Below are 7323 nucleotides of genomic sequence, written 5' to 3' on the forward strand. Positions count from 1 at the left end.
AAATAGAATGGATATCTACAATAAGGGATAATATTCAGGGAAAATAATTAATGTCAAGATCTCTGTTATAGTGGTGACCTAGGCGTCCTGGTTAAAAACCACTCGTCTTCTGGATTGCCCACCATACTAATTTTTATCAAAATGCAGGTACCTTGGAGACGACCCCCATAGGAGTTGCTCGCCATCCACGTTCTCTGTTTGATGTTATGTAATGCAGTGATTTTAAAATTGTTGGACTAGCACTGAGTGTATTTTGTGTGTTAGGGTAACGCCACATTCCTGAGGAAAATTCAGTGATAGGGCGAAATCAAGTATTATTTTCGATTAGGTCAATGTCTAGGAGTGAGTTAAAGTTATTTGTAATGCAATTTGGTGCATCCTAATAGAGATTAGTGTTTAACACTAGGTTGCCTAAAGGAAATCATTTTGACTGCTTTTTCATTTGCGAAAAATGTGCAAATAATAAAGCATCTATATATATATATTTCTCTTACACGGCACCAAAAAAAGCCTCATTACAACTCCCCGAATGGCAACGTTAGAAAATCGACCAATCATTGCTGCTAAAAATGTCACATGCCAAATGTCACATGAGGTGGCTCAACATATAGCGCTTTTAAAAACGGAGACAATAACCAGAGTGAGCATTATCAGGTTGTTCAATTCAGATTCATGCCCTAAAAACATGATAATATTTAATTTAAACTGGCTCAACATATAGCGTTTTACGTTTGAGAAAATCAGTTTAGTATTGACTAAAGAAGTTTTTAGTCATGGACAACTTTATGTTGGCCTGTCAAGAATTAAGTCACTTGACAGCCTTTCAGTAATTGCTCCAAGATGCCAAATCTATAATTGTGTTTTCAAAGAAATTCTAAATGCTTAGTGTTAATTTCTTAGAGCTTTGCAGAAAAAAATTTTTTTTGGAAAAAATTTAATTGAAACTTCTATTGGCAGAAGGCAAGGGGAATCAAAACTCTCCGATTAGAAATGCAGCATGACGACCTCCACGTCGTATTTCTCGGGTAATGCTAACAGCCATGCATTTTAATTTATTGTATGTAAAACATCCTTATTTTGTTCTAAAATGTTATGTACTTTATCACAAATGTTAATTAATATAGAAATTGATTTCAATAATGCTGATCACCAAAAAATATTTCATTTGGCGATAAAACAAATTTTTGTGTTCTTGAAAGTGAAAGACTTTTTGGGGGTTATTATCTCACAAGGAAAAGTTAGGGTTTAAAGTTTATATTTTTAAATAATAAAAAATTTTTCTAAAACTTTCAGAATTTCTAGCATTAACTAATTTATTATACACATTTAGTTGAATTTAGGTGAGTAACTGCAATATTTCATCATTTATTTTGCTAATATGTTTCTCATTTAGCTAATGTTTTGATTTTTTCACCATGCACATTCTGAATAGCTAATATACTTTTCTAAAAGCCAATAAGAACATTGATAGAGTTCTTCTCCACAAGTGCAATACTATGTCTTTGATGATAATATACAGAGTCTTTGTGCTAGAACATTGTGTTCATTGGCGAGCGAGCGCAGCGAGCCATGGTTCACGGCGTGAACCACATAGGATTGCGTAGCAATTCTCGGGGGTTGGAGAGCATTAGCGAGCAGGGGGCGGAGCCTCCTAGTAAACTAATATTTTCTTTCCAAGTGAAGTAATTTTTTTAATTGTTAATATTTTCTAATAACTTGTTATATAACTGTAAATAATATTGAAAATAATTTATCGAATTTTATTACATATTAGCTATTTTTTCACGCAGATTTCGTGCCTGAAAGTTTATATATATTATAACGAAAGAAAAGAGCAAAAACTGGTAGCAAAGTAATTAAATTTTTAGCTTTATTTTCGGGATTAGTAAATTATCAATAAGAATCCAATTTTTTTAAAGGATACAATTTATATACTTATTTGCTTCTTCTCCGTGAAAGAGTTGATAGCAATGAACTGTTTATTGTATAGAATAGATTTACTCCTCTTCAAAATTATGTATTACTAATATTGTTAAACAACCAGTTATAATCTTCTTCCCGTCTTGCTTTCAAAGCCTGCTCGTAATGTCCACCTGCAAATAATTACAAGGACGAAACGAGCGTTGATATTTTGTTTTAGAGATGGGTCGAAAGTAACGTAACAGTGACTTGTCACAGTGACTGGAGCAGTCACTGTGACAGCCTGTTCCAACCAAAAAGTTGTCACAGTGACTGGAGCAGTCACTGTGACAAGTCACTGTTACTGTCACTGTGACAAAAATCACTGCTACTGTGACTGTGACAAAAATCACTGCTACTGTTACTGTGACAGATTTCACTGCTACTGTCACAGTGACAAATTTCACTGCTACTGTCACTGTGACAATTATCACTGCTACTCTAGCTGTTCCAAATGCCACAGGTATATTCACTGCTCCAAAAAACATACTGAAATACCTGTGAATATTGCCGGCCGATGCTCCAGCTCGTACCCTGCGAATGGAAGCATTTTCGTTGCTTCTAAATTCAAGCTGCTCCACTCTGAAAAATTTTGCTGTTATTTTTGATCAAATATCATAACGGAGTTCAGTCTCTATTTTAGTTTGAAGAAAAAAAGAAATTAAAAAAAACCATGATTTCTATTTTTATTTTGATAATTTTTATAATTTAGTATTAGATAAATTGTTCGATAATAGAAAAATCTTAATAGTAATCCTAATACAATATTATATATTTGAACAAGATATAATTCGAATATATAATATTTTTGTATATATTCAACCGTAGCTTAGTTTATATTCATACTTGAAATCTAAAACAAATTATTATTTTTATTGATTTTTCTTCTTTAAAGGGAACTGAATTTTCGGTCATAAATATCAATTATGCAGCATATAAAAAAGTAGAAGAAGAAACAGATATTGTTTAAAGATTAGGATTTTTTACATCAAGTTTCCAGACATAGCAAACATTTTTATTTATATCTTAAGTCGTGAAAAAAAAAAGGAAAAATTTTATCTTCTTTTTTCCCCCTTAAATCGAAAAATTAGTACAAGTTACTAAATATCAACAATGTAACAATCAACAATAAGTAAAAATTTTAAGAAATATCTATAAATATTTAAAAGTACGTAATTACAATTTAATTTTTTGTAAGCAATTTTATACTCGGACGTAAAGTGTATAGTGGGTACAATGCCGCGCTACTGTCTGAAAGGTCTGAGGTTCGATGCCTCGGCAACGCAAGTGTCAATTTTTACATTTTTATTTATAGATTTATACCTATCAAAATTTTGCGGCTAATATTTTCTATTAAATTTATTCAAGCAACTAAATACAAGTCGATATCAGTTGCATACATAAAATTTTAATTTAAATATTTTTTTATAAATTATTTTATGATTTTTTAAAAATAAATGGTAAAATGTCAGATTTAAGAAATCTTTTAAAATGTCTACTTTAATGGATGAAAAGTTTGTTTGAATATTATAAAAGAAAAAACAGATATCATTTCCAAAATTCTGCCAATAATTGTGCGTAGTTAGTTAATTTCTGTGAAATTTTGATCATAATTTTTTTTTCCCATTTAAAATATTGTAACTCTACCACAACTGGGTGAGAAAGACTGATGACATTTACTTTTTATCTTAATTTTTGTTTAATTTAAGAACTGTACAAATCGTGAAGAGAATAAAGACTGCTATCAATAAATGTCAAATTAAAAAATTAATTAACCTCTTTGAAAACAACGAAGTAAATTTAAGCTTAACCCCTGTAAATGTAAATGCAGAACATAGATGGCGCTACGACACTACCTAACTAAAATTCCTATTTATTTTGTGTATAAGTAAACTTAGGCAATAGATGGCGCTGAAATATTTCTTTAAGAGCACTTTTTCCGTCATGAAGAATTATATAATTAAACATGGTTTCCCTGTTTCAAGACCTACATGAAAATATGTGTTTAAAAACAGGCAAATTTTGATGATTTTATTTTCAAAACGGGAGCGATTTTTATTAACTGCCTTGAATTAAATTGAAGATGTTCCATAGATTTAGTATTACAATTGCTTTTGCTCCTTTAGAACAACAATTTATGAAAAAATGCTTGAGAAAATAAATGAAACTACGTAAATAATAGAAGTTTTCACTTATTGTTTAATTCTATTTTGTTTAATTCTATTTATGAAATTGATAGATATGTTCCTTTATTTTCGTAAATATTATTTCTGCAAAATTTTATTCCGGAAAATTTTTGTAGTAGCGGGAATGGGCTCGAGATTTCTTCAAAGAATTTTCCGCATACAGATTTTCTATGAAAATATAAAATGAAAAAAAAAATATATTAAAATTAACTCTCAAATTTGCACGACTTGCAAATTTTTAAATAAAATAATTTTTACATTATAAAACGTTCAGATTTCTAACGCACTAAAAATTTATTCATATTCTGCTAAGTTCGAGGGAAAAAATTATTTGAAATTATTTTCTTATAATATTTTATTTTTAAAATACTTTTTTATCTATCTCTTTACCTTCAGATAGAAGCTCCATTTATGCTTATAATATGAATTTTTATAATACTACATAACATAAAACTATGCGTAACCATTACAATATATTTCCAATTTGTTATTATTTTAAAAAGTTCCAGGAAATTTAAAACTATAAATTCGGATTAAAAATACATTCTAAATTTTGAGTTTCAAACTTCTTTTAAGTTTCATGATTTTACGAAGTTTACGGGTACTTATATGTATTTATTTAATTAGAACAATTATGCAAAAGTATAACGTTAAAAGGCTGTTTTTCGAAAGCTTTGTAAACTCTTTGCAAATAATATGCTATTTTCGAAACTAACTGTAAAATTGCAACAGTCCCGTTCGGTTAAACTTAACTCATCTTCAGCCAGCATCCTCTATGTTTATTCTAAAAAAGGCATAAAACGTTAATATGAAGAAAAGCAACTATTTCTGGAAAATAAAAAGAGTTTGTGGTCTAGTTTTTTTTTTTTTTTTTTTTTTTTTCAATATTTAAGAGCTTATTCCAATTCTGCATTATCTGGGCTTTTAAAAAAAATTGAGAATAACGCATTAATTTTGATAATTTTAGTTTATCAAGATGTAAAGAACCTGTTAAAAAAATACAGTCCTGTCCTCTGTCTAATGAAACTTAATGCCCTTAATTCGAACATTCTTAAATTTTTTTGAAAATCATGTTTAATTCATCACAAAACATAAGGCAAATTCTCATATCTGATAAAATTCAATTTTATGTGAAGAATGATAATAATATTTTTAAAGTTTCAGTGAATAAATTATGGATTAGAAGTTGCAAGAACTTAGTTCAAATTTTCATAATTTCTAGGAATTTTTAACCCCTGTTCGCTGCGTTTGCCAAAATCCAGAGCTGCTTTTGCAGTTTATTTAGGATTGTTTAGGTTTAAAGACTAAAAGAATAAGTATGAAAAAAAAAAATCGAGAGTAACGAAGTAGAAAAAATTGAAGCAGTATGCAGAAGCTAAAATATTAATAATAACAATTTATATTGACTAAAATAGTAATACATTTCTTGTGAACCTCCACTAGTGAAACGCATCTTTTCCCCGCGTTAATTAATTTTTAATCTAAAATTTAGCTTCAAATTATTATGTTGCCTGGTAAATTATGAAACATAATTAAAACAAAAATCTAAAACAACTTTTTCTTGTTTATAGGAATTCCCCGCTTTGAATTTTTTATTTCTGCCCAATTTATGGCTCAATTTGTATCAGATTTTTGTTACCAGCTTGAGAAAAAGAAATTTAATATGTTTTGTGATAATGTATTAGTATTTTACAGAGACAGATCTATGCCTTTTTGAATCCGATGCAAGAATTAGTTCTCTCGCCTGCTTTCCCCTGTATAAACTGCATCTACTATAATAATTAAGTGAAGAGTTAGTCTGTGTGCGTTTCTGTTTATTTCTCTTATAACTCCGGTACCGTCTGTTCCATCGTCCTGAAATTTGGACTGTTGATGAAAGGGGCAAATTTTGCCCCAATCCTTAAAATTTTCAAATGATCAAATTTTAATTCTATCGTTGAGGGTAAGAATGGTAAGAACGATTTGGAAAACGGAATTTTTTCATCTTTTCAGCCCTTTCCATTGATAAAAATTAAACTTTAGACTACTAAAAACGTGCTTTTTTAATCTAATCGTAAAACTATCGACAAGAACAAAAAATAATAAAAATAAAATTGAATTATTAATTAACTATTAATTATACCTTTATTAATTATATTGGTATGTGTCTTTCAGTTTTGTGAAGGATTTTGTATTATTAAGATGAAATTGTTTAGTTTTATATAGATTTTTTTTTCGTCACCCCTTACGGAGAACGAATATTCAGCTAGTTTATGATAAATATCAAATATATTTAAAACTGCATTTCTCTAGTGGATAATATCTAGTGGATCTAAATAGATTATCAGAAGCATCCCTAAGGTTTCATCAGTCAAATCAGACATATTTTGTTGTTTTCAATCCGGCCTTTCCAAATAGTGATTTGTTTGATTTAAATTACGTTTTTTTTCTGTAATTATGTAAGCATATATTGTAATTTTGATTTCTTTTTTGGCAAGGATTCTGAAAGTATATATTTAGGGCAGTGATTACAGCAACCCACGGATATATATTTCAGTCTTTGTCCTCAAGTAGGCAAATTATGGAGTTACTGGGGAAAAAGCTTAGCTTTTTTATTTATTTATTATTTTTTTTTATGAAAACAAAAGATGAATTTCTTAGAGAAAATAAATACCTTATTAAATTATATATTGTTTGACCAATACTAATACCTTTTGTCATTTTTCTAGAAGTACTTATTTTACGATTCAGTCAATTCCATCAAGCATAATTTTAGTGGTCTTTCAAGATTTCCCCATGTTTCAATTAGAATGGTGTAGTTAGAACTTAACTACTTAGGGGAAGAAATATAGAAAATACTACTTAGCTCTTTAGTAAAACGCGTTTCTAAAGAGTAAAACAATTTTAAATCAATGGTAATTTAAATAAATAAAAATAATAAACTAAAAATTAAAATCAATAGATAAAATTTCTTTTTCGTGCAAATCCATAAAAAGTTTGATATTAAAATTATATTTGATTTTAAAATTATATTATACGATTATATTATAAAATTATATTATAATATTCTTCCGAATTTAAAAATAAATTAATATCCATAACTTTCAAAATTAAAAATAATTAAATAAATAACAACAATTTCGCAAAAACATTAAAGAACATAAGAATATTATTCAATAAAAGTTTCGGTTACTTTGAA

The sequence above is a fragment of the Parasteatoda tepidariorum genome, chromosome 5 (genome assembly GCF_982258835.1).
Source record: "Parasteatoda tepidariorum strain Cologne lab strain chromosome 5, Ptep-v5.0, whole genome shotgun sequence".
Classification (NCBI taxonomy): Eukaryota; Metazoa; Arthropoda; class Arachnida; order Araneae; family Theridiidae; genus Parasteatoda; species Parasteatoda tepidariorum.